At 41.5% G+C, this 23,536-nt stretch overlaps 2 long non-coding RNA genes across 2 annotated transcripts in view; both read left to right on the top strand.

Moving 5' to 3' along the window:
* Positions 1-23,536, top strand: part of LOC145419609 (uncharacterized) — a 239,184-nt gene that overhangs the window by 85,672 nt on the left and 129,976 nt on the right. The gene's annotated exons all lie outside the window — the stretch shown is intronic.
* Positions 13,696-19,322, top strand: LOC145419643 (uncharacterized). Its single transcript, XR_013900954.1, has 2 exons — positions 13,696-18,721; positions 18,767-19,322. It is a non-coding gene; the product is annotated as an uncharacterized LOC145419643 (long non-coding RNA).

Raw genomic sequence — 23,536 nt, forward strand, 5'->3', positions numbered from 1 at the left:
GTTTGACTTATCTGGCTGTTTTGTTTCGCTTAATGCGTTTTATAGTCCAGTGCGCCTCATGTATGAAACCAGACCTGTTCATCGACAGTGCGCCTTATGGTCCGAAAAATACAGTGTGTTAAATCTGATTGAACTATAATCCCTTGTCTTCTGCACAGGATGGTGAAGTCAATTCTGTGGATGTCCAGGTTAAGGATAATAGCAACAGCACATACACCTGCACCCCACGTAAGCCTGTGAAGCACACTGTGATGGTCTCCTGGGGAGACGCTAACATCCCTGAGAGTCCATTCAGGGTGAGTATGCACTCACACACACTCTCACTTTCACTCTGGCATGCAAGGTTTGCCTTTTCTTCTCACTGAAAAGTCTCTTGAGTTTTGGTGTTTGTGCCCACAGATGAATATCAGAGCAGGCTGTCATCCAAACAAGGTGAAGGTCTCTGACCCTGGAGTGGCAAAGACGGGCCTGAAAGCCTTCCAGCCAACATACTTCACTGAAGGCGGGCTCTGCTGCAGATATTCCACTGGACATAGGCGAGCTTGACCTCAGCCAGCTGACAGCCCCTCTTACAACACCCTCAGGCCCAGAGGAGCCCTGCCTGCTGAAGATGCTGCGTAACGCTCACATTGGTGAGTGTCCGTCTGATAAGTGAGAAGTTTGCTAAACAATGAGACTCATCAGAATCCAAATACTTTATTAACCCTTAAGTAAAAGACAGAGGGGGAAAGTAATAAAAGTTAAAGCGTGGAGAAAGAAGCAGGAGCAACTGAAACGGGCTGCATGCACACACAAGAATAAGCGTTGTTAACATCTGTTTTGTCGGTCTGTCTTAGGAATCTCGTTTGTTCCCAGGGAGATTGGTGAGCACCTTGTTAACATCAAGAAGAACGCCCGTCATGTTCCCAGCAGCCCAATTGCTGTTATGATCAAGCAGTCAGGGATTGGTGACGTGTGCGTGTGCGTGGACCGTGGCTGACCAAAGCCAGGACTTTTCAGCCTTGAGAGTTCATCATTGATGCAGGTATATGCTCAGTGAAAGCATAAATACTGTGATATTTTTCTTTTTAAACATTCAAATAGAATATAATATGAGAATTTCGATGTGAAATTTAACCTTTAAGTGACTAGTACTTTGAGAACTGCCATCAATTACACAATGAAGTTCATTTACATATAGGTTCTTGTATTAGTAATGCTATATTGTACATAGAGACAGAATATGACATGAAGGGCTACTGACCACAGAAAAGTAAAAGGTAACTGGGCCTAAAGACTAACGGGAGAGAAACACGCTTTCTGTGATTCTATTTGTGTTTTTGTGCTAATCTTGGATATCTTAGGTTGTCTCATTACTGTCATATATGTCCTGTCATTAAAACACTGGCTTCTAACAACTAACAGTGTCTCGAAAATAATTTAATAAATAAACAAATAATATGGATGCATGACTTTTAACTTGTCTATTTTTTAAGGCTGAACACTGCTGCTAATGTCACTTAGGTAAATGGTTTCAGGCTCTCCCCTCCTGAGTTTGACAAACGTTCAGGATCAGAAAATGTGTGACTCACAGGTGCTGTAGCGTATGGCCACAGCTTCACTCTGAGCTCCATCTCCATAGAGTGCAGACAGTGATATCTCATACTCCTTAAGACACAGGACAACAGTTTATTGAGATATTGTATTTTTTTTACTTCATAATATGTACCCCAACAATCCAATAGTTCTTCCCCACCTGTCTCAGGTCGCCTCCACTTAGTGAGGTAAGAAACATCATCATCAGCTGCAGCTTCCCAGCGCACTGTCATGTCACTGTCTGAGAAATTAGTTACCCTAAGGTCAGAAGGAGGAGGCACCTTCACTAGAAGATTCGTGCAAATTTGATATATTTGACTTCTCTGTTTTTTTTCTCTCTGAATTATTTTTGAAAAGGAAAAATAATAATTTGAATGTGAAGCAAAACATGTATGGTGCTCGGTAAAGATGACACACCGACCCACTCCTTTTTTGTTTTTGTTTTTTGTTTGAGAAAGTTTGTTTTCATATTAAAGCAGTGTCAGTGACGTCATTCTACCCGACTACCACAGGTAAAGAAAAGCCTGAATCTGTAGATCTTTTTCTTTTGTTTTTGTCTAAAACACAAGAAATAAAAAAGGCAAAACAGCCAGGGAAACATAGGAAATAATGTTTTGTCAGGCAATGACTTGTTGGCACAAGAAGAGTGGTCGTTGGTAGCCATGACAACAAGGAGGTGTGTTTGTTGCTGGCAGGTAAATGAAAAAAAGCAAAGCAAAGAAAAAAAGTCAGGGGAAGCCCAGGCTACGAGGGGTCATCCCTTGGAATTTTCACTCCAAGATCGCCCGCCTGGACCTCCCCCTAGCAGGTGAACATACAGAGGGAAGTGAGCCGAGGGCTCGAACCCGGGCCTGTATGTTGCTAGCCTGCTAGCCCGCCACATGTGGCCACATGACGGGCGAAGAGAATGGGGCAAATTGTTCTATTTAAAGAGCACTACGCGATCAGCCTTTTCCATTAGCTGGAGACCACACATTTTTGCACTCAAAAATAGCGGCGGGGCCTCAGTCTGTCTGTGGGGCATCGGGTATACCGGCCATTTGCCCGGTGGGCCGATGCTAATTTTGCCTTTTAAATGGCCCAATGTTTTGTTGTTGTTGTTGTTGTTGTCTTTTTTTCCTAACTGTGTAAACAGTGAAATTGGCGGATTGGACAGATGCTGGCAGACGTGTAAAAAGAACTCAGTTGTTTGGTAGTGGCTATGGTGGAGCTTTCACACATTCAGTCAAATTAGCAAGTGGTGGAGGCCAGCAGGTGGATGGGGGAAAGGACTGGAGGTGGAGAGACACAAGGCGGCCGCCAGTCCGACTGTCAGGTGAAATGAGCTTCAGGTAAGAAGTTATGACCTGCAGTCTATCTGGGTCAAACCAAGTTTAGGTGGAGTTTATTTTCCTTGTGCTAACTTTTTACAGTCAGTTACAATAACTCGTACTGTGTACTAGCTAGCATGATGGAGTTTCTGTACAGTTGGGTGGGTGCTATGATGTTACTGGTGAACTTTATTTTATTCATATGGTTAGTTAGTAGAGCCAACCGTGCCATAAAAAACGGAATCCTCTGGTATTCAGAGTTAATATTATGCGTTTTGTATTGAGCTGAAAATAAAAGCGATTTGTCCCGTACTTCAGCTACAATATAAAAAAGACAAAAAGCTGGAGTTATTCTGTGTCTTTGCTGCACAGCTGCCTCTTCTTCTCTCGTTCTCCCTCTCCTGCTGCTACTTCAATCATGAAACTGATCAATGATCAGCTGATCGGCGTTTCTGCCACAAGTCCCGTCTCTCTTGCTTGTTTATCTCCCGCTTTGCGCCAGAAAGAGGAAACTAGCAGAGGTCGTGTTAAACAGCAGAAGCGCCTTTAAACTTGATAAGCTGTTGTTAGAATTTATTTAATTCGGTGCAATTACTTTTTCATATAGGACCAAGTATGTTTGGATAGCTTTTTCCCCTTGAAAACTGCCGTTTAATATTAGACATTCTTGTCTAATATTAACATTTATTGATCTGAAACGTGTAAGTGTGACAAATATGGAACAAGATACGAAATGAGAAAGGAGGCAAATATTTTTTCACAGCGCTATAGTCTGTAAATGATCTTTTGGCTATAGTAGATCTTTGACTTGTTCCTTTTTTAATTGTTTGTTTAAAATAGTTTTCTCTAGGTTAAGGCGTACGGTCCAGGCCTACAGAGCAGTGGTCTGGCTGTTGGAAAACCCAGTGAACTCACAGTTGATGCCAAGCAAGGAGGAAAAGCTCCTCTGAAAATTATAGCCCAGGTATATCTGGCTTTGTATATGATCACAAATATGTTAAATATATTGTATGTACCGTATTTTTCGGACTATGAGTCGCACTTAAAATCCTTTAATTATCTCAAAAATCGACAGTGCGCCTTATGTATGAATTGTGGTTGTGCTTATTGACCTTGAACCGATTTTATGTACTACACGGCGCTTAAAAATCTGTCAAAAAATGTTTTAGTACGACTTTGGTAAGCTATGAAGTCGCACCGCTTGATGGATTGTCGGAGCATTACGGCTACGTAGTCAGGAGCCTGGCGGAGTGATACGTACTGTGCTGCAACATAATATTACTGTATTGTGTGTGGATCATGACCCCAAAATGCCAGCTGTTAAGAGACATGCTGACGAAGCGGATTTCAAACTCAAGGCTGTCAGTCACGCAGTAGAACATGAGAATAGAGCAGCTGCGAGAGATTTCAACATGAATGAATCAATGGTACGGAAGTGGAGGAAGCAAGAAGAAAGAGTTGAGTAAAGTTTGACTTATCTGGCTGTTTTGTTTCGCTTAATGCGTTTTATAGTCCAGTGCGCCTCATGTATGAAACCAGACCTGTTCATCGACAGTGCGCCTTATGGTCCGAAAAATACAGTGTGTTAAATCTGATTGAACTATAATCCCTTGTCTTCTGCACAGGATGGTGAAGTCAATTCTGTGGATGTCCAGGTTAAGGATAATAGCAACAGCACATACACCTGCACCCCACGTAAGCCTGTGAAGCACACTGTGATGGTCTCCTGGGGAGACGCTAACATCCCTGAGAGTCCATTCAGGGTGAGTATGCACTCACACACACTCTCACTTTCACTCTGGCATGCAAGGTTTGCCTTTTCTTCTCACTGAAAAGTCTCTTGAGTTTTGGTGTTTGTGCCCACAGATGAATATCAGAGCAGGCTGTCATCCAAACAAGGTGAAGGTCTCTGACCCTGGAGTGGCAAAGACGGGCCTGAAAGCCTTCCAGCCAACATACTTCACTGAAGGCGGGCTCTGCTGCAGATATTCCACTGGACATAGGCGAGCTTGACCTCAGCCAGCTGACAGCCCCTCTTACAACACCCTCAGGCCCAGAGGAGCCCTGCCTGCTGAAGATGCTGCGTAACGCTCACATTGGTGAGTGTCCGTCTGATAAGTGAGAAGTTTGCTAAACAATGAGACTCATCAGAATCCAAATACTTTATTAACCCTTAAGTAAAAGACAGAGGGGGAAAGTAATAAAAGTTAAAGCGTGGAGAAAGAAGCAGGAGCAACTGAAACGGGCTGCATGCACACACAAGAATAAGCGTTGTTAACATCTGTTTTGTCGGTCTGTCTTAGGAATCTCGTTTGTTCCCAGGGAGATTGGTGAGCACCTTGTTAACATCAAGAAGAACGCCCGTCATGTTCCCAGCAGCCCAATTGCTGTTATGATCAAGCAGTCAGGGATTGGTGACGTGTGCGTGTGCGTGGACCGTGGCTGACCAAAGCCAGGACTTTTCAGCCTTGAGAGTTCATCATTGATGCAGGTATATGCTCAGTGAAAGCATAAATACTGTGATATTTTTCTTTTTAAACATTCAAATAGAATATAATATGAGAATTTCGATGTGAAATTTAACCTTTAAGTGACTAGTACTTTGAGAACTGCCATCAATTACACAATGAAGTTCATTTACATATAGGTTATTGTATTAGTAATGCTACATTGTACATAGAGACAGAATATGACATGAAGGGCTACTGACCACAGAAAAGTAAAAGGTAACTGGGCCTAAAGACTAACGGGAGAGAAACACGCTTTCTGTGATTCTATTTGTGTTTTTGTGCTAATCTTGGATATCTTGGGTTGTCTCATTACTGTCATATATGTCCTGTCATTAAAACACTGGCTTCTAACAACTAACAGTGTCTCGAAAATAATTTAATAAATAAACAAATAATATGGATGCATGACTTTTAACTTGTCTATTTTTTAGGCTGAACACTGCTGCTAATGTGACTTAGGTAAATGGTTTCAGGCTCTCCCCTCCTGAGTTTGACAAACGTTCAGGATCAGAAAATGTGTGACTCACAGGTGCTGTAGCGTATGGCCACAGCTTCACTCTGAGCTCCATCTCCATAGAGTGCAGACAGTGATATCTCATACTCCTTAAGACACAGGACAACAGTTTATTGAGATATTGTATTTTTTTTACTTCATAATATGTACCCCAACAATCCAATAGTTCTTCCCCACCTGTCTCAGGTCGCCTCCACTTAGTGAGGTAAGAAACATCATCATCAGCTGCAGCTTCCCAGCGCACTGTCTGAGAAATTAGTTACCCTAAGGTCAGAAGGAGGAGGCACCTTCACTAGAAGATTCGTGCAAATTTGATATATTTGACTTCTCTGTTTTTTTTCTCTCTGAATTATTTTTGAAAAGGAAAAATAATAATTTGAATGTGAAGCAAAACATGTATGGTGCTCGGTAAAGATGACACACCGACCCACTCCTTTTTTGTTTTTGTTTTTTGTTTGAGAAAGTTTGTTTTCATATTAAATAGTGTCAGTGACGTCATTCTACCCGACTACCACAGGTAAAGAAAAGCCTGAATCTGTAGATCTTTTTCTTTTGTTTTTGTCTAAAAGACAAGAAATAAAAAAGGCAAAAAAGCCAGGGAAACATAGGAAATAATGTTTTGTCAGGCAATGACTTGTTGGCACAAGAAGAGTGGTCGTTGGTAGCCATGACAACAAGGAGGTGTGTTTGTTGCTGGCAGGTAAATGAAAAAAAGCAAAGCAAAGAAAAAAAGTCAGGGGAAGCCCAGGCTACGAGGGGTCATCCCTTGGAATTTTCACTCCAAGATCGCCCGCCTGGACCTCCCCCTAGCAGGTGAACATACAGAGGGAAGTGAGCCGAGGGCTCGAACCCGGGCCTGTATGTTGCTAGCCTGCTAGCCCGCCACATGTGGCCACATGACGGGCGAAGAGAATGGGGCAAATTGTTCTATTTAAAGAGCACTACGCGCACATCGTGCGATCAGCCTTTTCCATTAGCTGGAGACCACACATTTTTGCACTCAAAAATAGCGGCGGGGCCTCAGTCTGTCTGTGGGGCATCGGGTATACCGGCCATTTGCCCGGTGGGCCGATGCTAATTTTGCCTTTTAAATGGCCCAATGTTTTGTTGTTGTTGTTGTCTTTTTTTCCTAACTGTGTAAACAGTGAAAGGTGGCGGATTGGACAGATGCTGGCAGACGTGTAAAAATAACTCAGTTGTTTGGTAGTGGCTATGGTGGAGCTTTCACACATTCAGTCAAATTAGCAAGTGGTGGAGGCCAGCAGGTGGATGGGGGAAAGGACTGGAGGTGGAGAGACGCAAGGCGGCCGCCAGTCCGACTGTCAGGTGAAATGAGCTTCAGGTAAGAAGTTATGACCTGCAGTCTATCTGGGTCAAACCAAGTTTAGGTGGAGTTTATTTTCCTTGTGCTAACTTTTTACAGTCAGTTACAATAACTCGTACTGTGTACTAGCTAGCATGATGGAGTTTCTGTACAGTTGGGTGGGTGCTATGATGTTACTGGTGAACTTTATTTTATTCATATGGTTAGTTAGTAGAGCCAACCGTGCCATAAAAAACGGAATCCTCTGGTATTCAGAGTTAATATTATGCGTTTTGTATTGAGCTGAAAATAAAAGCGATTTGTCCCGTACTTCAGCTACAATAAAAAAAAGACAAAAAGCTGGAGTTATTCTGTGTCTTTGCTGCACAGCTGCCTCTTCTTCTCTCGTTCTCCCTCTCCTGCTGCTACTTCAATCATGAAACTGATCAATGATCAGCTGATCGGCGTTTCTGCCACAAGTCCCGTCTCTCTTGCTTGTTTATCTCCCGCTTTGCGCCAGAAAGAGGAAACTAGCAGAGGTCGTGTTAAACAGCAGAAGCGCCTTTAAACTTGATAAGCTGTTGTTAGAATTTATTTAATTCGGTGCAATTACTTTTTCATATAGGACCAAGTATGTTTGGATAGCTTTTTCCCCTTGAAAACTGCCGTTTAATATTAGACATTCTTGTCTAATATTAACATTTATTGATCTGAAACGTGTAAGTGTGACAAATATGGAACAAGATACGAAATGAGAAAGGAGGCAAATATTTTTTCACAGCGCTATAGTCTGTAAATGATCTTTTGGCTATAGTAGATCTTTGACTTGTTCCTTTTTTAATTGTTTGTTTAAAATAGTTTTCTCTAGGTTAAGGCGTACGGTCCAGGCCTACAGAGCAGTGGTCTGGCTGTTGGAAAACCCAGTGAACTCACAGTTGATGCCAAGCAAGGAGGAAAAGCTCCTCTGAAAATTATAGCCCAGGTATATCTGGCTTTGTATATGATCACAAATATGTTAAATATATTGTATGTACCGTATTTTTCGGACTATGAGTCGCACTTAAAATCCTTTAATTATCTCAAAAATCGACAGTGCGCCTTATGTATGAATTGTGGTTGTGCTTATTGACCTTGAACCGATTTTATGTAATACACGGCGCTTAAAAATCTGTCAAAAAATGTTTTAGTACGACTTTGGTAAGCTACGAAGTCGCACCGCTTGATGGATTGTCGGAGCATTACGGCTACGTAGTCAGGAGCCTGGCGGAGTGATACGTACTGTGCTGCAACATAATATTACTGTATTGTGTGTGGATCATGACCCCAAAATGCCACCTGTTAAGAGACATGCTGACGAAGCGGATTTCAAACTCAAGGCTGTCAGTCACGCAGTAGAACATGAGAATAGAGCAGCTGCGAGAGATTTCAACATGAATGAATCAATGGTACGGAAGTGGAGGAAGCAAGAAGAAAGAGTTGAGTAAAGTTTGACTTATCTGGCTGTTTTGTTTCGCTTAATGCGTTTTATAGTCCAGTGCGCCTCATGTATGAAACCAGACCTGTTCATCGACAGTGCGCCTTATGGTCCGAAAAATACAGTGTGTTAAATCTGATTGAACTATAATCCCTTGTCTTCTGCACAGGATGGTGAAGTCAATTCTGTGGATGTCCAGGTTAAGGATAATAGCAACAGCACATACACCTGCACCCCACGTAAGCCTGTGAAGCACACTGTGATGGTCTCCTGGGGAGACGCTAACATCCCTGAGAGTCCATTCAGGGTGAGTATGCACTCACACACACTCTCACTTTCACTCTGGCATGCAAGGTTTGCCTTTTCTTCTCACTGAAAAGTCTCTTGAGTTTTGGTGTTTGTGCCCACAGATGAATATCAGAGCAGGCTGTCATCCAAACAAGGTGAAGGTCTCTGACCCTGGAGTGGCAAAGACGGGCCTGAAAGCCTTCCAGCCAACATACTTCACTGAAGGCGGGCTCTGCTGCAGATATTCCACTGGACATAGGCGAGCTTGACCTCAGCCAGCTGACAGCCCCTCTTACAACACCCTCAGGCCCAGAGGAGCCCTGCCTGCTGAAGATGCTGCGTAACGCTCACATTGGTGAGTGTCCGTCTGATAAGTGAGAAGTTTGCTAAACAATGAGACTCATCAGAATCCAAATACTTTATTAACCCTTAAGTAAAAGACAGAGGGGGAAAGTAATAAAAGTTAAAGCGTGGAGAAAGAAGCAGGAGCAACTGAAACGGGCTGCATGCACACACAAGAATAAGCGTTGTTAACATCTGTTTTGTCGGTCTGTCTTAGGAATCTCGTTTGTTCCCAGGGAGATTGGTGAGCACCTTGTTAACATCAAGAAGAACGCCCGTCATGTTCCCAGCAGCCCAATTGCTGTTATGATCAAGCAGTCAGGGATTGGTGACGTGTGCGTGTGCGTGGACCGTGGCTGACCAAAGCCAGGACTTTTCAGCCTTGAGAGTTCATCATTGATGCAGGTATATGCTCAGTGAAAGCATAAATACTGTGATATTTTTCTTTTTAAACATTCAAATAGAATATAATATGAGAATTTCGATGTGAAATTTAACCTTTAAGTGACTAGTACTTTGAGAACTGCCATCAATTACACAATGAAGTTCATTTACATATAGGTTATTGTATTAGTAATGCTATATTGTACATAGAGACAGAATATGACATGAAGGGCTACTGACCACAGAAAAGTAAAAGGTAACTGGGCCTAAAGACTAACGGGAGAGAAACACGCTTTCTGTGATTCTATTTGTGTTTTTGTGCTAATCTTGGATATCTTAGGTTGTCTCATTACTGTCATATATGTCCTGTCATTAAAACACTGGCTTCTAACAACTAACAGTGTCTCGAAAATAATTTAATAAATAAACAAATAATATGGATGCATGACTTTTAACTTGTCTATTTTTAAGGCTGAACACTGCTGCTAATGTCACTTAGGTAAATGGTTTCAGGCTCTCCCCTCCTGAGTTTGACAAACGTTCAGGATCAGAAAATGTGTGACTCACAGGTGCTGTAGCGTATGGCCACAGCTTCACTCTGAGCTCCATCTCCATAGAGTGCAGACAGTGATATCTCATACTCCTTAAGACACAGGACAACAGTTTATTGAGATATTGTATTTTTTTTACTTCATAATATGTACCCCAACAATCCAATAGTTCTTCCCCACCTGTCTCAGGTCGCCTCCACTTAGTGAGGTAAGAAACATCATCATCAGCTGCAGCTTCCCAGCGCACTGTCTGAGAAATTAGTTACCCTAAGGTCAGAAGGAGGAGGCACCTTCACTAGAAGATTCGTGCAAATTTGATATATTTGACTTCTCTGTTTTTTTTCTCTCTGAATTATTTTTGAAAAGGAAAAATAATAATTTGAATGTGAAGCAAAACATGTATGGTGCTCGGTAAAGATGACACACCGACCCACTCCTTTTTTGTTTTTGTTTTTTGTTTGAGAAAGTTTGTTTTCATATTAAAGCAGTGTCAGTGACGTCATTCTACCCGACTACCACAGGTAAAGAAAAGCCTGAATCTGTAGATCTTTTTCTTTTGTTTTTGTCTAAAACACAAGAAATAAAAAAGGCAAAAAAGCCAGGGAAACATAGGAAATAATGTTTTGTCAGGCAATGACTTGTTGGCACAAGAAGAGTGGTCGTTGGTAGCCATGACAACAAGGAGGTGTGTTTGTTGCTGGCAGGTAAATGAAAAAAAGCAAAGCAAAGAAAAAAAGTCAGGGGAAGCCCAGGCTACGAGGGGTCATCCCTTGGAATTTTCACTCCAAGATCGCCCGCCTGGACCTCCCCCTAGCAGGTGAACATACAGAGGGAAGTGAGCCGAGGGCTCGAACCCGGGCCTGTATGTTGCTAGCCTGCTAGCCCGCCACATGTGGCCACATGACGGGCGAAGAGAATGGGGCAAATTGTTCTATTTAAAGAGCACTACGCGCACATCGTGCGATCAGCCTTTTCCATTAGCTGGAGACCACACATTTTTGCACTCAAAAATAGCGGCGGGGCCTCAGTCTGTCTGTGGGGCATCGGGTATACCGGCCATTTGCCCGGTGGGCCGATGCTCATTTTGCCTTTTAAATGGCCCAATGTTTTGTTGTTGTTGTTGTCTTTTTTTCCTAACTGTGTAAACAGTGAAAGGTGGCGGATTGGACAGATGCTGGCAGACGTGTAAAAAGAACTCAGTTGTTTGGTAGTGGCTATGGTGGAGCTTTCACACATTCAGTCAAATTAGCAAGTGGTGGAGGCCAGCAGGTGGATGGGGGAAAGGACTGGAGGTGGAGAGACGCAAGGCGGCCGCCAGTCCGACTGTCAGGTGAAATGAGCTTCAGGTAAGAAGTTATGACCTGCAGTCTATCTGGGTCAAACCAAGTTTAGGTGGAGTTTATTTTCCTTGTGCTAACGTCAGTTACAATAACTCGTACTGTGTACTAGCTAGCATGATGGAGTTTCTGTACAGTTGGGTGGGTGCTATGATGTTACTGGTGAACTTTATTTTATTCATATGGTTAGTTAGTAGAGCCAACCGTGCCATAAAAAACGGAATCCTCTGGTATTCAGAGTTAATATTATGCGTTTTGTATTGAGCTGAAAATAAAAGCGATTTGTCCCGTACTTCAGCTACAATAAAAAAAAGACAAAAAGCTGGAGTTATTCTGTGTCTTTGCTGCACAGCTGCCTCTTCTTCTCTCGTTCTCCCTCTCCTGCTGCTACTTCAATCATGAAACTGATCAATGATCAGCTGATCGGCGTTTCTGCCACAAGTCCCGTCTCTCTTGCTTGTTTATCTCCCGCTTTGCGCCAGAAAGAGGAAACTAGCAGAGGTCGTGTTAAACAGCAGAAGCGCCTTTAAACTTGATAAGCTGTTGTTAGAATTTATTTAATTCGGTGCAATTACTTTTTCATATAGGACCAAGTATGTTTGGATAGCTTTTTCCCCTTGAAAACTGCCGTTTAATATTAGACATTCTTGTCTAATATTAACATTTATTGATCTGAAACGTGTAAGTGTGACAAATATGGAACAAGATACGAAATGAGAAAGGAGGCAAATATTTTTTCACAGCGCTATAGTCTGTAAATGATCTTTTGGCTATAGTAGATCTTTGACTTGTTCCTTTTTTAATTGTTTGTTTAAAATAGTTTTCTCTAGGTTAAGGCGTACGGTCCAGGCCTACAGAGCAGTGGTCTGGCTGTTGGAAAACCCAGTGAACTCACAGTTGATGCCAAGCAAGGAGGAAAAGCTCCTCTGAAAATTATAGCCCAGGTATATCTGGCTTTGTATATGATCACAAATATGTTAAATATATTGTATGTACCGTATTTTTCGGACTATGAGTCGCACTTAAAATCCTTTAATTATCTCAAAAATCGACAGTGCGCCTTATGTATGAATTCTGGTTGTGCTTATTGACCTTGAACCGATTTTATGTACTACACGGCGCTTAAAAATCTGTCAAAAAATGTTTTAGTACGTGTTACAGGAAAAATGATTCTATGTTTCTTTACCTTCTTTTAAATGTACAAAGATGCCTTTTGTCTGCCCTCTGCCTATGGTTAGATTAGTTTAGAATTATCTTTTTAGACTTTCCCAGCAAACACATCTTGTTTCTGGGACATATTGTTTTAGATTGTTTTATCTTCCCTAGCCCTCTGCTGACGAGACTAGCACCATATATGGAGTTGTTTTATTTTATCTGTTTATTATTTGTTATCCTGTTCTCACTGTCTCTGTGCTCTGTGCCTATAAAAATTACCAAGCCACTGTGCATGGTGTGAGTTGTTCTTAGCAGCTCACCCGTGTACACGTTTGATAAAGAAAGTAACTTTGTCTCATTGTGTCTTTATTTCTCCTGGGTTTTTTACAGAGTTTTCCCCCAACATTTCTTGGTCCTTCGGAGCCGGAGCGCCTCCATCGTGTCCCATCTCCGTGACCAGTCCACGTTGCTCGCCTGTCGACAGCTCACATACTAGGTGTGTGATAAAAGACCAAGAGCGTTAAATTCGGGTCTTGGCCAACGTCTTAGAAAGCGACCCACGGTGGTGGGGCCCGATCGAGGTGGACCAGACCCGGCGACACCGACCAGGTAGATACAGACACACTGACACAATCTTGCGTAAAAGCGTATTTTAAATTCAGGGAATTTAAAATAGCGAAAGTAGCTCGTCGCGACTGGAAGCTCCCCACCTCTGTGGGTTTAAAGTAGCTCGTCGGCTGGTAGCTTGGAGCTCGTCGACTGGAAGCTCCCCACTTCTGTGGGTTAGGTTTGGAGCTCTGGGTAGCTCCCCCAGCTGGGTCTAGACAGGGTCTAGGGAATAAGTAGCTCGTCTACAGAAAGACTGGCAGCTCCCCTTATGATAAGGGTTCCGATCGCGCGAATAGGTGTGAATGTGAATGTGTGTGTGTGTGTGTGTGTGTGTGTGTATGTATTGTTTTAATTAACGGAGCAAGCTGAATTTTCACGGTCCAATAAGAGACTGAGCTGCTCCTACTGTGTTTTTCTTTTACTGCTATTCACTGACGTGCTGGTGAGTTGAGAGAACGGTCGAGTTCCGTCTCGTAAAGTTCACACCGCTTTTGGAAATAGTCCGAAAGTAGAAGGGCGTGTGAGCAACCACTCTCGTCTCTAATACCAGCGAAGGTGATAGCAGCTGTATCGTGTATATATTACTTAATAAACAAAAATAAGTAAATACATAAATAAGATGGGTAATCAAGCAAGTGAAATTAAAACTCATTCCTGCTGACGAGCAGTGGTGAGAAAAGAAAAGTCCAGACGCCGGACAAAAACAGAGAGAGATTTAAGAAAACAAAATATAAACAGTCAGAAGAACAGAATCCAACTGCCAGTTTAGTAAAACCAGAAGACAAGACACTGTGCAGTGTCCACAATCCTTTTAGTAAACCATCACTCATTCCTGCAGCCGCATGTGCAGCAACACCCATATCAGGAAGAACATAATAATCCCTTATTAAGTGAAAACTAGAGATCAAAGTAGTTTGAGGTAGTTTAAAAGGGTTGAAAACAGACCCCACTGAGTAGATATAAATATAAAAAGTACGAAATAAAGATAAACAAAGGGAAAATTACAGTAGAAATTATCTTTAGAGTATTTGAAATTAATAATAGCAAGGATAACAACCTGTAAAGTGATATTATCAATGAAACACAGTTGGCATGATGACCATGCCCACAATGTATAAAATGAATATAAAGCAAATAATTCACACGAAAATATTTTAATAACATAAATAAAGTATATTAAGGCTGTGTCATTGTTCAGCCAAGGACAGTGTGTGAAAAGGTAACTGTCTCCACCCTGGGAAAAGGATGATTCTGCAGGTCATCTGAAGCCCTTGATGGATACAAAATAAAATATAAATAATATATTATAATAGAACTGCCTGGTCCGCCATGCAACAGAGAGAACAAATGTGACCGCAGATTGGATGAATTCAAAATTATCTGTTTGCTGAATAAGATGATCCTAACTATCAAATTGGCTCAGTAGTAGTATAGTGGTACACACTGATAAAATATTATAATATGCTATTGCTGTCATATAAGACAAAGAGGATAATATTAACAATGACATAATATTAATATGAAGAGGCACCTTAATCGGTTATGATGTGAGGTGGATAATTGTTAAGCAGTAGTCTGCATCAAGCTTAAGGTTTGCTGAAACTCAGTGTAATGACATGTGAGATGAACACAATACAGAGAATAACTAAACTAATGAAGTGCATAGAGGCACTTGACCAGCTTGAAACCTATCATCCTAGAATGACACATTGCTGAGATATAGAGCACACCTATAATAACAACCAATAAGCAAAACCCTGTAGACAACAGCTAAAACTACAGGATTGAGAAGCTGAATTAAATATGTAGACACTGCTAAGCTGATGAGCATGTTCCACATTTTCTTTTCTTTTTATTTATTTGTTTCTTTTAGAGCAGAAGCTGCTGTAACACACCCAAAGAAAGACTCTAGGTCTGACCAACCGTCTCAGTCGTGGGAAAAAGATGTCAGTCAATAAAATTCTAAAAGATAATTTATTGACAAAAAATATATCAAGAGATAAAAGATAAAACAGTCCAGTGTCCCACTTATGAATTGTATAAAAACACACAGTCCCAAGGCCAGAGCCAGCTATGCCACACGGCCAAGTTTAACAGGGTTAGAAGTTGTCCTTGGAGACCCACCACCCTGCAAGCATATAGTCAGTGGTCACTCAAGCCTCTGGAACTCTGCTGCCTTTAGGCTGTGGCATATAATAGGCCCTGGACTGCACAGAGAGACAAAACAACACAGCAGTGTTTGTAGTGTGGGCTATATGTAGATCAGTGCAATCAAGTACACCTGCCTCTAATTAGTCCAACCCCATTCCAGCCATTGGCTCACCAAAAATGTGACAACCACAAAACCACTCCCAACCCAGTGCAACTTCACACAATAATATGGAGCTGAATTAACACAGGCACATTAGTCTACCATGTTACAAGCTGCATGATATTAAAAGCCAACATATGCAGACTTCTGCCTTGTTCGGGTGGCAGCATTTTTCTTTCTCTTTTGTGTCCTGACACGTTTATGTTTTTTGTTTTTGTTTGATTATTTTGTTGGTTTTGGAAACGAATTTAAACGAACTTGTGACAATACTTGAGAATCACAGTGACACATAGTGATTAGGCATATGATTGAAAAATGCCTAGGTTTAGAGCTGTGAGCTATGAGCTGTGAGCAGTGCAAAGTTAAATATATATATATATATATATATATATATATATATATATATATATATATATATGGGAAACAACCCTAACTTGAAAGTTTGAAATGTGTGAGATCCATGAATTGTTTGAAAAACTAGAAATTACTTAAAATTGCCTTACGTGAACATGTAGTGTTGCATCTATTCTCCCAAACCAAGAAAAAAGAAGAAGCATTCTGTAACTTAAAAATAAGGCTGACGTGTTGACAACAGGCTAAAACACTAATCCGCAGGTGGCTATCAGGAACAGAGAGGCGAGCAAAGTCATAAACACCAAGGCTGCAGACAGCCACGCAGAAACAGCAGATAACATAGAGACAACGCCTGCTAGAACCGTGGAGAGGAAGGTCACTTCACACGAGATTGTAGGAGTAGGCCACAGAGAAATAATGCAAAACAGTTTTGAGGCAGCCACTTAAGAACTTATTTGACCTTACAGCACAGGCCGAAATTGTGTAGGTTACGCAGTAACCACAGATAGTAAAATAATAGAAGCAAAATCACTCTCTTCTTCATGTTCTGCACAGAGCGCTGAGCTGATAGCTGTGATACGCGAAAGTGAAATACACAAAGACAAACTAATAAATATACATACAGACAGCCAGTATGTTTTCTCTGCTGTACATCATTTTGCAAAAAATTTGGCATAACAGAGGAATGATTACACCAACTGGAAAACCGGTTCAGCATGCCAACCTCTTACAAAGCCTACTGACTCTTTCATTACTACAGGCAACAATTTTGCTGACAGAGCAGCAAAATAGGCGGCACAAAAGACAAACATCACATTGATGGCAGTAAACACACATCAGATTCCACTGGATGTGTTGAAAAATGAACAAAAGCAGCAAGCACAGCAGAGCAGGCAAAATGGCTAAAACACGGTGCAGTTCTGACAAACGACTTAATGATGTGTTATGGCAAGCCAGTGTTGCCAAAATTCCTCCACAAAATGGCGGCATTAGTGACTCATGGCTGTACGCATTTGTCAACGGGGGGACTGACCAGTATTGTCAACTCTCATTTCTACACTGTAAATTCTACACTGTAAATTTTGAAACCTCAGCAAAACAATTTGTCAGAACGTGCATGAAGTGTCAAAAATATAATGCTCAGGGAAACCTGAGACCACACAATCCATATGGACTTTATTGAGCTAAATGAATGCCAAGGGTAAAAATACACCCTAGTGGTTATAGATGTATTCTCAAAGTGGCCAGAAATCTACCCAGTGAAAAAGGCAGATACAATTTCAGTAGCAAAATGTATGTCTAAGTTGTAGGAAAATAAAGAGATGATTGTAAATGACGAAGAATGTAATGATGTCTATCAAGTGTCTTGCAGATCACAGCCCGGTGACTGGGTTCTGATCAAAGTGCTCCAAAGGAAAAACTGGAGCTTGCAAAATAGCGGAACGACCATCTTGCATCCATCAGAGCCAGTAAGTGAAGCCATCTAAACACAGCTGACGGCAGGCTTGCCCACTTGTTGTGATCTCGCCCGGTGGAGGGGTCAGCTCTCCTGGCCGGGGGGTCTACTCGCGACAGGAGGGTGTGTCCCGTCGTCATGAGGTGGTGGCTCTTAACAACTGCAGCGGCCCTGACCATGGCCGGGCTCCTCATCTTTGCTTCCGTGAGGGACAATAAGTCACGCTATATGAAGAAAAGGCAGACACTGTATGACAAAGGAAAGTACACCAAGTTTCCCCATGGCTATGCCACTAATTTCTGGTGGCAGTTTATGAACACTACAGCTTACTTGAATAATAAAACTGACTGCTATGCAAAAACATATACACTTTCTGCCCACCGAGGAACGAGAGGAAGTGTATGGACTGTTCACTCAACGAAACCTGTGCCAGTAACGCGACACTGATGAGCCTCAACTGTCGCTCCAACTACAGCTACCGAATGATACTACAAACAAAGACTCATTACCAGACAGGATGTGCACGGACGGCACCAAGCAGTAAAGGAACCAGAGTTTCGCATCTGAGGAGGAGTGAAATTCTTACAGAGCTTGATCCCCGGCATTGGAGTTGCCGAGGTGCGGGATCATGTGGAAATCAACCGATATGCTCTGCTACGACACATCAACTTGACTAAGACCCTGGGAACCACCTTAGCAGGAGAACAGCAGGCCATCAGAACGATGGTGCTGCAGAACAGACTGACACTAGACCTGCTAACAGCATCACAAGGAGGAGTTTGTAAGCGGAGACATTTATGAAGCTTTGCAGAATTTGACCATTCTGCAGAAATATGTCACTGACCACACATCTGGAGCAGCTACACCGCCATGTCTAAGAGTAATGATTTCAAAGATGATAACAACTACAATGACTGCTTATGTTGCCGTGCCTGAAGAAGAACAGCATCCCGTTGCAATTCTGTTAGAGGAGAACTTGTAATAACTGCTAATGAATGACGTGGTGATTAAAAATGACTTGTCAAGTGATCACGCACTGATTAAAACATTAGTAGGTTATGCAGGTTTTCATCCTTTTATTTTTTGAAGTTCTCATTTTAAATATGAAGTTTTCATCATTTTACATATAAAGTTTTCAATTTAAGGTTTGCATCATTTTAAATATAAGGTTTTCATCCTTGTATTTTTTGAAGTTTTCATTTTACATATTAGGTTTTCATCATTTTTAAATACAAAGTTTTCATTTTAGTTTTCATCCTTTTATTTTTTGTAGTTTTCGTTTTAAAATATAAGGTTTTTATCCTTTATTTTTTGTAGTTTTAGTTTTATTATTTTTTCTTGTTTATTCCACTTGTTATTTCATTTACTATGATTTTCATTTACTATGTTTTTCTTTTTCTTTTTATTATTTTATTTTGTTTTAATCTTTAGACCAAATGACTTCCATTTCTGCTATGCTGACATTTTGAAAATTAAAAAATTGCTTAAGATACTTAATAAATAACCTTCACAGACAATTGTTGTATACATTTAAAATAAGTTAAAACAGGAGGGAATGTTACAGGAAAAATGATTCTATGTTTCTTTACCTTCTTTTAAATGTACAAAGATGCCTTTTGTCTGCCCTCTGCCTATGGTTAGATTAGTTTAGAATTATCTTTTTAGACTTTCCCAGCAAACACATCTTGTTTCTGGGACATATTGTTTTAGATTGTTTTATCTTCCCTAGCTCTCTGCTGACGAGACTAGCACCATATATGGAGTTGTTTTATTTTATCTGTTTATTATTTGTTATCCTGTTCTCACTGTCTCTGTGCTCTGTGCCTATAAAAATTACCAAGCCACTGTGCATGGTGTGAGTTGTTCTTCGCAGCTCACCCGTGTACACGTTTGATAAAGAAAGTAACTTTGTCTCATTGTGTCTTTATTTCTCCTGGGTCTTTTACAGAGTTTTCCCCCAACAAATATAATATGAGAATTTCGATGTGAAATTTAACCTTTAAGTGACTAGTACTTTGAGAACTGCCATCAATTACACAATGAAGTTCATTTACATATAGGTTCTTGTATTAGTAATGCTATATTGTACATAGAGACAGAATATGACATGAAGGGCTACTGACCACAGAAAAGTAAAAGGTAACTGGGCCTAAAGACTAACGGGAGAGAAACACGCTTTCTGTGATTCTATTTGTGTTTTTGTGCTAATCTTGGATATCTTAGGTTGTCTCATTACTGTCATATATGTCCTGTCATTAAAACACTGGCTTCTAACAACTAACAGTGTCTCGAAAATAATTTAATAAATAAACAAATAATATGGATGCATGACTTTTAACTTGTCTATTTTTTAGGCTGAACACTGCTGCTAATGTCACTTAGGTAAATGGTTTCAGGCTCTCCCCTCCTGAGTTTGACAAACGTTCAGGATCAGAAAATGTGTGACTCACAGGTGCTGTAGCGTATGGCCACAGCTTCACTCTGAGCTCCATCTCCATAGAGTGCAGACAGTGATATCTCATACTCCTTAAGACACAGGACAACAGTTTATTGAGATATTGTATTTTTTTTACTTCATAATATGTACCCCAACAATCCAATAGTTCTTCCCCACCTGTCTCAGGTCGCCTCCACTTAGTGAGGTAAGAAACATCATCATCAGCTGCAGCTTCCCAGCGCACTGTCATGTCACTGTCTGAGAAATTAGTTACCCTAAGGTCAGAAGGAGGAGGCACCTTCACTAGAAGATTCGTGCAAATTTGATATATTTGACTTCTCTGTTTTTTTTCTCTCTGAATTATTTTTGAAAAGGAAAAATAATAATTTGAATGTGAAGCAAAACATGTATGGTGCTCGGTAAAGATGACACACCGACCCACTCCTTTTTTGTTTTTGTTTTTTGTTTGAGAAAGTTTGTTTTCATATTAAAGCAGTGTCAGTGACGTCATTCTACCCGACTACCACAGGTAAAGAAAAGCCTGAATCTGTAGATCTTTTTCTTTTGTTTTTGTCTAAAACACAAGAAATAAAAAAGGCAAAAAAGCCAGGGAAACATAGGAAATAATGTTTTGTCAGGCAATGACTTGTTGGCACAAGAAGAGTGGTCGTTGGTAGCCATGACAACAAGGAGGTGTGTTTGTTGCTGGCAGGTAAATGAAAAAAAGCAAAGCAAAGAAAAAAAGTCAGGGGAAGCCCAGGCTACGAGGGGTCATCCCTTGGAATTTTCACTCCAAGATCGCCCGCCTGGACCTCCCCCTAGCAGGTGAACATACAGAGGGAAGTGAGCCGAGGGCTCGAACCCGGGCCTGTATGTTGCTAGCCTGCTAGCCCGCCACATGTGGCCACATGACGGGCGAAGAGAATGGGGCAAATTGTTCTATTTAAAGAGCACTACGCGCACATCGTGCGATCAGCCTTTTCCATTAGCTGGAGACCACACATTTTTGCACTCAAAAATAGCGGCGGGGCCTCAGTCTGTCTGTGGGGCATCGGGTATACCGGCCATTTGCCCGGTGGGCCGATGCTAATTTTGCCTTTTAAATGGCCCAATGTTTTCTTGTTGTTGTTGTTGTTGTCTTTTTTTCCTAACTGTGTAAACAGTGAAAGGTGGCGGATTGGACAGATGCTGGCAGACGTGTAAAAATAACTCAGTTCTTTGGTAGTGGCTATGGTGGAGCTTTCACACATTCAGTCAAATTAGCAAGTGGTGGAGGCCAGCAGGTGGATGGGGGAAAGGACTGGAGGTGGAGAGACGCAAGGCGGCCGCCAGTCCGACTGTCAGGTGAAATGAGCTTCAGGTAAGAAGTTATGACCTGCAGTCTATCTGGGTCAAACCAAGTTTAGGTGGAGTTTATTTTCCTTGTGCTAACTTTTTACAGTCAGTTACAATAACTCGTACTGTGTACTAGCTAGCATGATGGAGTTTCTGTACAGTTGGGTGGGTGCTATGATGTTACTGGTGAACTTTATTTTATTCATATGGTTAGTTAGTAGAGCCAACCGTGCCATAAAAAACGGAATCCTCTGGTATTCAGAGTTAATATTATGCGTTTTGTATTGAGCTGAAAATAAAAGCGATTTGTCCCGTACTTCAGCTACAATATAAAAAAGACAAAAAGCTGGAGTTATTCTGTGTCTTTGCTGCACAGCTGCCTCTTCTTCTCTCGTTCTCCCTCTCCTGCTGCTACTTCAATCATGAAACTGATCAATGATCAGCTGATCGGCGTTTCTGCCACAAGTCCCGTCTCTCTTGCTTGTTTATCTCCCGCTTTGCGCCAGAAAGAGGAAACTAGCAGAGGTCGTGTTAAACAGCAGAAGCGCCTTTAAACTTGATAAGCTGTTGTTAGAATTTATTTAATTCGGTGCAATTACTTTTTCATATAGGACCAAGTATGTTTGGATAGCTTTTTCCCCTTGAAAACTGCCGTTTAATATTAGACATTCTTGTCTAATATTAACATTTATTGATCTGAAACGTGTAAGTGTGACAAATATGGAACAAGATACGAAATGAGAAAGGAGGCAAATATTTTTTCACAGCGCTATAGTCTGTAAATGATCTTTTGGCTATAGTAGATCTTTGACTTGTTCCTTTTTTAATTGTTTGTTTAAAATAGTTTTCTCTAGGTTAAGGCGTACGGTCCAGGCCTACAGAGCAGTGGTCTGGCTGTTGGAAAACCCAGTGAACTCACAGTTGATGCCAAGCAAGGAGGAAAAGCTCCTCTGAAAATTATAGCCCAGGTATATCTGGCTTTGTATATGATCACAAATATGTTAAATATATTGTATGTACCGTATTTTTCGGACTATGAGTCGCACTTAAAATCCTTTAATTATCTCAAAAATCGACAGTGCGCCTTATGTATGAATTGTGGTTGTGCTTATTGACCTTGAACCGATTTTATGTAATACACGGCGCTTAAAAATCTGTCAAAAAATGTTTTAGTACGACTTTGGTAAGCTATGAAGTCGCACCGCTTGATGGATTGTCGGAGCATTACGGCTACGTAGTCAGGAGCCTGGCGGAGTGATACGTACTGTGCTGCAACATAATATTACTGTATTGTGTGTGGATCATGACCCCAAAATGCCACCTGTTAAGAGACATGCTGACGAAGCGGATTTCAAACTCAAGGCTGTCAGTCACGCAGTAGAACATGAGAATAGAGCAGCTGCGAGAGATTTCAACATGAATGAATCAATGGTACGGAAGTGGAGGAAGCAAGAAGAAAGAGTTGAGTAAAGTTTGACTTATCTGGCTGTTTTGTTTCGCTTAATGCGTTTTATAGTCCAGTGCGCCTCATGTATGAAACCAGACCTGTTCATCGACAGTGCGCCTTATGGTCCGAAAAATACAGTGTGTTAAATCTGATTGAACTATAATCCCTTGTCTTCTGCACAGGATGGTGAAATCAATTCTGTGGATGTCCAGGTTAAGGATAATAGCAACAGCACATACACCTGCACCCCACGTAAGCCTGTGAAGCACACTGTGATGGTCTCCTGGGGAGACGCTAACATCCCTGAGAGTCCATTCAGGGTGAGTATGCACTCACACACTCTCACTTTCACTCTGGCATGCAAGGTTTGCCTTTTCTTCTCACTGAAAAGTCTCTTGAGTTTTGGTGTTTGTGCCCACAGATGAATATCAGAGCAGGCTGTCATCCAAACAAGGTGAAGGTCTCTGACCCTGGAGTGGCAAAGACGGGCCTGAAAGCCTTCCAGCCAACATACTTCACTGAAGGCGGGCTCTGCTGCAGATATTCCACTGGACATAGGCGAGCGTGACCTCAGCCAGCTGACAGCCCCTCTTACAACACCCTCAGGCCCAGAGGAGCCCTGCCTGCTGAAGATGCTGCGTAACGCTCACATTGGTGAGTGTCCGTCTGATAAGTGAGAAGTTTGCTAAACAATGAGACTCATCAGAATCCAAATACTTTATTAACCCTTAAGTAAAAGACAGAGGGGGAAAGTAATAAAAGTTAAAGCGTGGAGAAAGAAGCAGGAGCAACTGAAACGGGCTGCATGCACACACAAGAATAAGCGTTGTTAACATCTGTTTTG

This window comes from Astatotilapia calliptera, chromosome 13 (assembly GCF_964374335.1).
Source record: "Astatotilapia calliptera chromosome 13, fAstCal68.1, whole genome shotgun sequence".
In the NCBI taxonomy this organism is placed as follows: Eukaryota; Metazoa; Chordata; class Actinopteri; order Cichliformes; family Cichlidae; genus Astatotilapia; species Astatotilapia calliptera.